Source organism: Elephantulus edwardii, unplaced genomic scaffold (genome assembly GCF_000299155.1).
Source record: "Elephantulus edwardii isolate Elephantulus edwardi_28Jun2011 unplaced genomic scaffold, EleEdw1.0 scaffold00045, whole genome shotgun sequence".
In the NCBI taxonomy this organism is placed as follows: Eukaryota; Metazoa; Chordata; class Mammalia; order Macroscelidea; family Macroscelididae; genus Elephantulus; species Elephantulus edwardii.
The window spans coordinates 5,185,475-5,196,791 of record NW_006399795.1 but is presented as its reverse complement, the minus strand read 5'-3'; positions in this window follow the sequence as shown (position 1 = coordinate 5,196,791).

Below are 11,317 nucleotides of genomic sequence, written 5' to 3'. Positions count from 1 at the left end.
ATGTTTATGAAAATTAATAAAATATAATTATAGAAAAAAAACATCCAAATTCAAATAGAGTCTATAGGAATTATTTTTCTTAGCCAATAACAGAACAGAGACGGCCAGACAAATGACTCCAGAATGAGAGCCATCTAAATGGACTAAAGACCATGGTTGAGATATGTACAATGTTTTGAATTAAAGCTTACAGGATTCTTCACTGCCTGACTATTTGGTGGTTGGAGCTACGACTTATGGGAATCAATAAGAGCAGGCATAGCAAGTAATTGCTCAATATTTGTTGTTATCAACTTTCAACTGTACTTTTCCTGAGAGTAAGGTCACATGGTTAATTTACTAGACAGAAAGACTCTAAATGGCATCTGAGCCTGGGTTAAAAATTGGAATGAAGTTAAGGCTCGCTCCAGACCTCAGTCTTCCACAAGCCAAGAAACTCAGGTTTTAAACTCCACTACAAACCGAAGATTTTTAGTATTTACCAAGGGAGGTACAGAGAAGGAATGGGAGATTTTGCTTAGGAGCTATTAAGTCTATGGAAAAATTTGCGCATGATGATGAACATAATTAAAGTCACTGAATTATGGTGTGAGGTCCTTTTCTAACCGCTTGTCCCCGCGGATAACCTGTCTAAAGAACATGAGATGAAGTCTTGCTATCATCATTTCGTTTAGAGTTAAAGCATAGTCTATTTAGATCTGGCAGTAACTGTGCTGTTTAACTTTAGTATTGAGATGATGAAAGTCCAATTGACAATTTGCAGAGACTTTGAGAAAAGCTTCCATGTTAAGTCCTCTGAATGTCACCCATCCCTCTCCTTAGAAAAGTGCACATTGTATATTTATTATATACCTGTAGAACTGGCATTTCCACACTGTAGACCTAGGATCTACTTAATTTACATTTTTGCCTTCCTAACTGGACCTAGACTAACAGGATAAATTTATTGCTTCTTGGCTCCCCGTCCCCACCTGTCACTCACTAAGGATTCACTCTCATTCATTAAGGATTCCCCATCATTGTTCCCTGCTCCTTTCTGTTTCTGTGAATATCATGTGTCTTGATAAGACTGGTGCCATTAGCCATAACGAAGGTCTCTCATATCAAAGAAAATCTGCAAGCAAATCTGCGAGCACCAACTTTTAGCATCCTGATGTTAGAGGAAAACTATAACCTTCAAACTTGTATGAATTGCTGAAAGGATGTAACAATTTTGGGTCTAAGGAGGAACTTTCCTGCTGCCAGTCCTGATTCTCTTTTCTTTAACTACCTTTTCCCTTTTGCACAGTGTGCTGAATAAATGACTTTTGTTGGCTTTTTGCAAATGCAGTGGCTATTAGTTTTTGTCTACTTTAACATGTGTGAGGAACATTCTGGTCATACTGTTGCAAAAATAGATTTAATTTTTTCCTTTCTGGTAGTCCATAGTTTACACACTGTTCCCCAAAGAACAGACAGATTGTTTTGGCACTGGTCGATGCAAGAATCAATTGCATACCTGCGCTCAGCATTGCGACCTGTTCTTGAGAGCGCGGGACATGACCTAAACAAATCTTACTGTTTCACTGGATTGGTAACATTATGTTAACCTATGATTCTCTTGCTCTTTCTGCTTCAAGAAGTATCACAGTTAGAGTCTCCCCTGCAGTCTCTGGGAAGGGCTGTCACAAATGCCAAATTGTAGGGCCTTGGATCATCTGTCAAACTTTTCAGTATTGTCTGGGTAACACAAAATTTGTTCCTGGGGTAGTAATAGATAAAGGTAAAACTTATCCCTTCCCAGTAAAATTAAGGTGCCTCTGATTCAGGCCATGTTCTTTCTGGTCATTTGCTATTCGTCTAAGAGCTGGACAATGAATAAAGATGACAGAAGAAGAATTGATGTCTTCGAGCTGTGGTGCTGGAGAAGGACAAAGCATCACACAGAATGCTAAAAGAACAAATATGTCTTGGGGAAAGTGCAGCCAGAGTGTTCCTTGGAGGCAAAGATGTTGAAGCTTCAACACACATACTTCAGGCATGTTGCTAGGAGAGGCTGTTCCTTGGAGAGGAACATGATGCTTGAAAAGGTGGAGGGTTGGTGAAGGAGAGGAAGATCCTCAACCAGATAGATTGACACACTGACTGTCACAATGGGCTCTAGTGTGTTTGGAAGTGTGAGGATAGCACAAGATAGAACAGAGTTCAGATCTGTTCAGATTGTTCATAGGGTTGTTGTGGATTGTACTCGACTCGACAGAATCTAACAACAACAACAACAACTACGATGAAATAACTTTAAGCCTTTCTGGGAATATTAGGCTATTGACAGCTTTTCATTTCACACTTAGCTCAGATTCTTTGCCTTTTATACAGATAAAGGGATGGTTTGAGATTGGACTAAAAGAAGCTGACCTAGCATTTCTGAAAGTCAAAGTGACCTAGCTTTTCAGAAGGTCAAAGTGACTATCTAACAGGTTCAGGCTTTAGGAACTATAAACTCAGATCAAGAACCCCAATGAACATAGCCAATTACCCTAAAGGGTGTGAGTAGGGTTTACAGCAACAGCAACATGGCCAGTAAATTCCACTTGGATTCCGGTCTCAGTTACATAAAGGAGCAGAGAACAGATACAGCCCCTTAGAGAAACAACTGTGTGTGGTGTATAATAGTTTGCAATAGTAGAACTCTGGTGGCCTAGGTGGTAAGCAGTTGTGCTGCTAACCCAAAAGCGTGCAGTTTGATTTCATCAGCAGCTCTGCTGAAGAAAGATGGATAATCTCCTCCCATGCAATTTCCTGTCTGAAAACCCGCAGAAGCCAGTTCCGAAGCAACAGTACAAATCAGCAAGTAGAAGAAATCACCAAAGGCCTGTCTGTAAAGGTGCAAACCCACATCCTCATCCAATGATGGCTCAAAGACTTTGCTAGACACCAGTTTGGGGTGGCATAGACTAGTACTCTTGCCAAGTGGCATGCCCATTTCCAACAGTGCAGCCCCCTGCCAGCTAGCCCACTGAGCAATGAACTCCACCAGATCTTAGGCCCAGTCATGCATGTACAAACAGAAAGTACAGCCACTCTTGTAGTCCAGGATGTCTTGTAGAAGAGTCACATGGCTGAAGGCATAGGGCCCATCCCAGAGAATGCATGGTATACTGACTGATACGACTGCTCAGGGGAATCCTCTGTGATGGACAGCCGTGGCTACACAACACTCCACTGTCAGTATGTGGATGGACCATGGTGATGGGCCGAGTAGCCAACAGCTTGAGCTCATAGCTGTGTAGATGATTTTTAAACAAAACGTGAACCTAGCTCTATCATTCTGTGCACAGACAGTTGGGATGTCCTCAAAGGACTTACTCTATGGATTGCTCAGGGAAACAAAATGAGTGGATGATTGGTTATTGTTCATTGTGGAGTAAGGAGTTATAGGAAGATATACGCACATGGACACAAGGGATGGATGGACATTTCTGCTTTTTGCATACCTGTACATAGTACTTTGTCTCCTCCCACCCCCTGGAAACATTAAAGCAGATTAATTAGCTCACCTGGGAGCCTTAAGGGAAGTACCCCTTGACCAGCTGGCAGAATGTCTATACCAGAAAACTAGTCTTAAGGAGTAAAGATCCATACCAAACAATGGGGCCTTCCTGTATCCATGAGGCCTGCCAACAGTGTTCTGGTTGCTTTCTGAAGCACTGCACCCCATTTCCCATTCTATGAGGTGCATAGCAAGGGTGAAAGCCTCTGCACAAGAGGAATTATTTGATCATTAGAGCTTCTGCGCATGTCTGATAACTGCACGTTTGCCCTTTCTTGTGCAGACGTTGCTGCTGGGTTCTTGCGAGCATTCAAGTGGGATTGCGTGGCATTTTCATCTTCCGCAAAATCAGTCCTACAGCTTCTGGTCTCATTGAATGCATAGATGGAGAGTCGAAGCAAACTTTAAGACATGTGACTCCTTGCAGTAATGGACTAGGAGATTACTTGAGGCCTTCTGATGCAACAACTAGTATCACGGATAAACTCACTTAAGTTCTTACCAACTGTTGCCACAAGGCCTCAGAAAACATGAGCACAGAAGTCACTGTGAGTGAGGAAAAGATACTATCTCTACTTGGACAGTCTAATAATGTTATGTTGTCCTTGTCACAGGACTTCATACCAGGAGAGATAGTTTTGATTGTCCCATGGAACTGGAAAGTTAACCCCATATGGTTTAGCTTTTTGGCTCCTTGGGGATTACGGAGAGAGAAGGGTTTATAGATTATGCTGTGACTTTTATCAACACCTCCCAGGTCTCTCCTCACTTATAACCCTACTAAAGATGCCTGTACATAGACCAAGAATCAGTTATATGAACAGAACAAGGGAATTTGTGCATAGTTTACAATCAGGAAACGTGTGTATCAGGGTTGAATTCTTTCTTTATACCTCTTCAATCTGTATGCCAAGCAAATAATTTGAGAAACTGGACTCTGTGAAGAAAAATGTGACGTCAGTACTGGAGGAAGATTCAACCTGTGTTAATGCAGAAGACACAACTTTGTTTGCAAAAAGTGAAGAAGACTCAAAACCACTGCTGTAGAAAATAAAAAACTACACCCTTCAATATGGGTTACATCTCAACATCATGAAAGCAAAAGTCTTCATTATTGGACCAGTAGAAATATCAAAACAGAGGAAGAAAAGGTTGAAGTTGTCAACTATTTCATTTTACTTGGATCCACAATCAATACCCATAGTAGCAGCAACTAGGAAATCAAAAGACATGTTGCACTGGAGCAACTGCAGTCAAGGATCTCTCTAAAGTTCTAAAAAGCAAGGATGTCAATTTAAAGATAAGATATGCCTGATCCAAGCCATGGTCTTTTCAATTACTTCGTATGCATCTGACAGTTGTACAATGAATAAAGGTGACAAAAGATGTCTTTGAATTGTGGTGTTGGTGAAGGGTAGTCAATATACCATGGACTGCTACAAGAACAAAGAAATCAATCTTGATGGAAGCGCAACCAGAGTGCTCTTTAGAGGCAAGAATGGTGAATCTTTGTCTCACTTGCTCTGGGTATATTTTCAGGAGGAACCAGTTCTGGGAGAAAGACATCATGCTGGGAAAGGTAGAGGGTCAATGAAAAAGAAGAAGACCCTGAATGAGACGGAGTGACACAGTGACTGCAGCAATGGGCTTGAATATGACAGAGACCATGAGGAGGGGACGCAGGATAGGGCAAGGCTTAGATCTGTTGTTCACAGAGTTGTATGAGTCATAGTCAACAGTAACATGCCACTTAACAACAATAAAGACCCTGTATCCTGGGGGTCACAGATATTAAGGCTATGGATTCCCTCTTTGGATTAGCAACTCAGGGAAACCTTAGGAACAAAAGAGATGGTCTTGTAAACCTGGGGGAAAGCCCTGTCTAGAAACTGCCCTTAATTTGTCTAATACTAGTGCTGCCATTATAATCTATGGACATAACTTGCTTTTTTTCCTTGTACCTTTAACTGCTTTGTCTTTCCATAGTGTAGAAGAGAAGATTTTCGTCAGCTGGGTTACTGTGACTGCTAATGTGAGACATGAATCAGACGCTGGGTGTGGAGGGAGCTTGCTGTTTCTTCTGCCTCAGGACCCCTGTGGAAGATTGCCCTGGCTGATGATAACACGTGGGCCTGTCTGGAAAAGTGGCCAAATCCAGACGTATCATCTATCTCCAAGCTATTTTTCGGTTTCTTGAGTAAATTGTTCTGTTTGTCTCCCTACCTAGAATTATACCTAACAGTAAGTTTTCTAAATGTGTGGGAATAAGTAATCGCCGCCAGGGATATGCTGTATGGGATAGTGTGAGGTGATTGTCTTCAGTTTATATGCTGTGAGTGCAGATTGCCCGCTGGCATGTAGGAACAGTGAATGCCCTTTCCCAATGGCTAAATTTCTTCCCATCACTATGATAATATGCTATTAGCTGGACAGTGAACAAGGATGACAGAAGAAAAATTGATGCCTTCGAGTTATAGTTATGGAGAAGGGCACTGGTTATCTCATGGACTGGCGAAAGAACAAATAGATTCTTCTTGAAAAAAGTGCAGCCAGAGTGCTCCTTGGAGGCAACGATGGCAAAGTTGGCTTCTCATACTTTGGATATGTTGCTAGGAGAAGCTATTTCTCAGAAAGGGACATCATGCATCAAAAGGTGGAGGATAGTCAGCGAAAGAGAGGAAGACCCCCCAATGAGGTGGATTGCCACAGTGACTGCAGCAACGGGCTCAGGTGTGTCAGAGATGATGAGGATGGCACAGGATAGGACCAGGTTCAGGTCTGTTGCTCACAGGGTCACTATGAGTCATGCTTGATTCGACGGCACTCAACAACAACAGCGTGCTTAGGAGTTATATTCTGCTGTAGTCTGTACTGTTGCTGTAGCCTCCTTTTGGAACTCTCAATGCCACTGCTTGAGGGATATCTTGGAAGACTGACAGATTGTGAGAGCCATTTAAAAGACATTGGAATGGAGTGTGTGGCATATTGCAAACACCCACCTAAAATAGCTAAATCTGAGCCAAAATAAGTTAGAGCTGCATTGGGCTAAGATGATTATCTCTGTTTATCTCTGTTTTCCATTGAATACATTAATATACATTCTTCTTCCCTTGTGATTCTGATGGCAGTGACTTGAGTTGCATATGATACCAGGCAGCTCCACTTCCCTTCATCCCATTGTCTTATGGTTTGATTAATATCCAGATAGTATAAGTCTGAGAACACGTATTCTAGCCCTACGTGACCACCTTCTTACTGAGCGACATTGTTGTTAGGTGCCATCGAATTGATTACGACTCATAATGACACTATGAACAATAGATTTGAACCCTGTCCTATCCTGTGTCATCTTCACACTTCCTCACACTTTGGGTGCCATTGAGCACCCCAGAATGAATCCAGACAGCTGTGTTTGGATACAGCACTGTTCATGTCTCATAGGCATCAATTCCACTGAAGCAATAAACAGCGGTCTTTCATCTTGACTTTTGGTCAGTTTTTCAGTGTGTGTGTGAACGTTCACATTGATGTAATTTTCCTCCTGGATTGGTGACCCTACAAAAATGTAACCAGGGTGGGTTTGGAGGCAAGAGTGGTGAAACTTTGTTTTCACATACTTTGGGTATGTTGCCAGGAGGCACCAGCCCTTGGAAAAAGGCATCATGCTGGGAAAAGAGAGTTGGTTGAAAGAGAGAAAGATCTCTAACCAGACAGATTGATACAGTGATTGTAATAATGGACTTGAGCATGGCAGAGATTGTGAGGCTGGCATAAAGTAGGGCAAGATTTCGATCATTTTCTCACAGGGTCACTATGATGTCACCCAACAGCAACATCATCTTACTTGGATCCACAATCAATGCTCTCAGCACCAGCAGTCAGGTGATCAGATGTCGTGCCATGGGCAAGTCTGCTGTCAGGAATCTCTGCAACTTATTGAGGAGCGATGTCAGTTTGAAGACTAAGATATGCCTGATTCAGGCCATGGTCTTTTCATTCACTTCCCATGCCTTTGAGAGTTAGATGATGAATATGGATGCCTTGTGGTGTTGCAGAAGAGCACTGAATATCCCAAGGACTGCCAAAAAGACAAATATCTGTCTTGGAGAAGGTGCCGACAGAATGCTGCTTGGAAGCAAAGATGGCAAAGCTTTATCTCACATGTTTGGGGCATGTTATTACGAGAGGCTATTCCTTGGAAAGAGTCAATATAATTGGAAAGATGGAGGGTCAGTGAAAGAGGGGAAAACTCTCAATGAGATGGATTGACACAGTGATTGCAGCAGTGGGCCCAAGTGTGTCAGAGATGATGATGAGGGCACAGGATAGGACAGGGTTCGGATCTGTTGTTCATGGGTCACTATGAAGCATACACTATTCAGCTCTTAATGACAACCAAAACCAGCAACAACATTGTTATCCCTGATGATGCTGTCAAAGTAAAAATGAGCAAAATTTTCAAGGACCCAGAAACAGGTCTAATTTAGCCCAAATTATTTTTTTCCCAAGAAAATGACTTGTATTTGAACCCAGGACTTAATTTAAATAATCATGAAAATCTTCAGTTTTCTACAGCAGTTGGTTGTTTCTAACCAAGATATCTCGTAACTCATACACAGGGAACAAAATCTTCTGGGTTGGAGGAAAGGAATGGACACTTCTTCATGCCAGCATCATTATGGTGCGGCATCTGATGGAAAACTTGTCTGGTCCATTACAAAGGTGGGCATGGAGCCCTAAACATAAGGTCACTCCTATGAGACATCGTGCCAAGTGGAGATGTGAGCAAAACATGGAAACTGACACAACCCTAACCTGTCCTTTGCTCTCCTGGGTTCATCTTTCCACCTAGCTCCTGCATAGGCCTTCAGCCCTTGTGGCCACACCATTAATAGACTGGATCCATAAGGTTTTCACTGGCTAATTTTCATAAGCACATTACCAGGCTTTTATTCCTAGCCTATTTTGGTCTAGAATTTTCATTGAAATCTGTCCACCAGGGGTTACCTGCAGTGTTTGAAATACCAGTGACAAAGCTTCTAGCAACAGGAAATCCCCCACAATGTAACAGATTGGTAGACAAATGGGGGTTTATTTCACTGAAGAGCAACTGCCTTGTTAGTTATCAAGTACAGTAGATCAAACTCCAGAACTCAGCACAACTGTGGAATTTTCAGCTAAACTAAGTTTGACGTCAGTGCTTTCTCATTGACAAAATTACTCCTGTTTCTCTCTCAAAGTTGCATTCAGGGAGGCCTGAAAGTGCAGATCAGCCTTTCTGATAATTACTTTTGGCAACTGGAACAGCACATCAACAGAGAACTGCCGGATGTGCAGGCTGGATTTAGAAGAGACCGTGGTACTAGGGAAATGATAGATGGATCTTAGGTGGAAGTAGAGGTAGCAGAGGAATGTCTGTGTTTCATTGACTATGCAAAGGTATTTGACTATGTGGATCACAACGAACTGTGGCTGATTCTGAGAAGAAGAATGGAAATCCCAAAACACTTGATTGTGCTCATGCAAAACCTATACTTGGACCAGGAGGCAGTCGTCAAAACAGAGCAAGGAAACACTGCATGGTTCAAAAGCAGGAAAGTTGTATGCCAGGGATGCATCCTATCTCCATGACTTTTCAATCTATATGCAGAACAGATCACCTGGGAGGCTGGGCTCTATGAAGAGGAATGTGGCATCAGGATTGGAGGAAGACAATCTGCGTTACATAGATGACACAACCTTGCTTGCCAAAATGGAGGAGGACATGAAGTGCTTGCTGCAGGGGTCAAGGACTGAAGCTTTCAATATGGATTGAGGCTCAGCATAAAAAACAAACAAACAAATAAACAAAATAACACCAAAACCCAAATATTGTCACCATTGAGCCAAGCAGGGGCAGCATCATTCATGATAGATGGTGAAGAGATTGAGATTGTTAACAGTTTCCGTTTGCTTGGCTCCACAATCAATACTCTTGGTACCAGCAGCTAGGCAATCAAAAAGTGAATTGCATTGGGAAAATCTGTTGTTGGGGACCTCTCCAGAATACTGAAGAGCAATGATGATGGTCTAGAAACTAAGATGTGCCTGATCCAAACCATGGTCTTCACATTTACTTGTTATGTATCAGAGAGCTATACAATTACTAAGGATGACAGAACACAGATTGATGCCTTTGAGCTGTGGTGCTGGAGAAGAGTATTGAATATACCATGGACTGCTAGGAAAACAAACGGGTTTGTCCTGGAGAGAGTAAAACCAGGCTGCTTCTTGGAGGCAAGGATTTAGAAGCTCTGTTTGACACCCTTTGGGCATGTTGCCAGGAGGAACCAGTTCTTGGAGAGAGACATCATGCTTAGAAAGGTGGAGGGACAGAGCAAGAGAGGAAGACTCTAGATAAGATGGATTGACTCAGTGATTGGGGTAATGGGAGTAGGTATGTCAGAGACAATGAACTTGGCTCAGGATAGATCAGCGTTCAGAGCTATTGTACATATATAGGGTTGCTATGAGTCACAAATGACTTGATGACACATAACAACAACAAGAACATGGGTAATTGAGGAATACTGTTATCAGTTTGAGGACTGAGGTGCACCTGACTAATGCCATGGTCTTTTCAGTCATTTGCTATGTATATGAGAGCTAGATAGTGAAGAAAGATGACAGAAGAAGAATTGATGCCTTCTAACTGTTGGAAGAAGAGTGCTGAATATTCCATAAATTGCCAAAAGAACAAACAGACAGCTTGGAGAGGGTGCAGCCAGAGACAAACAGGATGAAGCTTCATCTTACATAATTTGGTCATGTTGCTGGGGGAGGTTGTTCCTTGGAGAGGACTTCGTGCTTAGAAAGGTGGAGGGAGAGTAAAAGAGAAGAAAGAACCTCAGCCAGGTGGATTGACACAGTGACTGCAGCAATGGGCTTGAGAGTGTCAGAGATTGAGAGAATGGCGTAGGATCGAACAAGGTTTAGATCTGTTCACAGGGTTGCTTGAGTCATACTTGACTTGATGGCGCCTAACACCACCACCTCAGGAAATTGGCTGTGAAAATACAACATCGTTTTAAATATGTATGTTGGTATGTGCTGTCGAGTTGCCTGCGTCTCATAGTGACCCTGTATACAATAGCTCTGAAGCCTGGCCTATCCTGAGCCATTCTCACTGACACTGACACACCTATGTCCATTGCCTCAGTTACTGTATCAATCTATCTCTTCTGGGATCTTCCTCTTCTCTTCTGTCCCTCCACCCTTCTGAGCAGGATGTCCTTCTCCAATGACCAGTCAGTCCCTCCTGGCCTTGTGTCCAAAGCATGTGAGATAGAGACTCAAAATCCTAGCCTCCAAGGAGGCTCTCTAAGACCTATTTGTTTCCTTGACAGTTTCCTGATATTTTCAAGACTCTTCTTCAGCATCACAACTCAAAAGCATTGCTTCTTCTTCTGTCATCTTTAGTCATTGTCCAGCTCTCTGATACATAGCAAGTAATTGCGAAGACCATGGTCTGGATCAGGCGCACCTTAGTCTCTAGACTGACATTGTTGCTTCTCAGTACTCTGGAGAGGTCCCTGACAGAAGATTTTCCCAATGCAATTCATCTTTTGATTTCCTGACTGCTGCTGCCAAGATTGTTGATTGTGGAGCCGAGAGAGCCTTAATTCTTAACAATCTCATTCTCTTTTCTATCTATCATGGTGCTGCCAATTGGCCCAATGGTGAGAATCTTTGTCTTCTTGATGGTGAGCTTCAATCAATATTGAAGACTACAGCCCTTGAACAACTGCA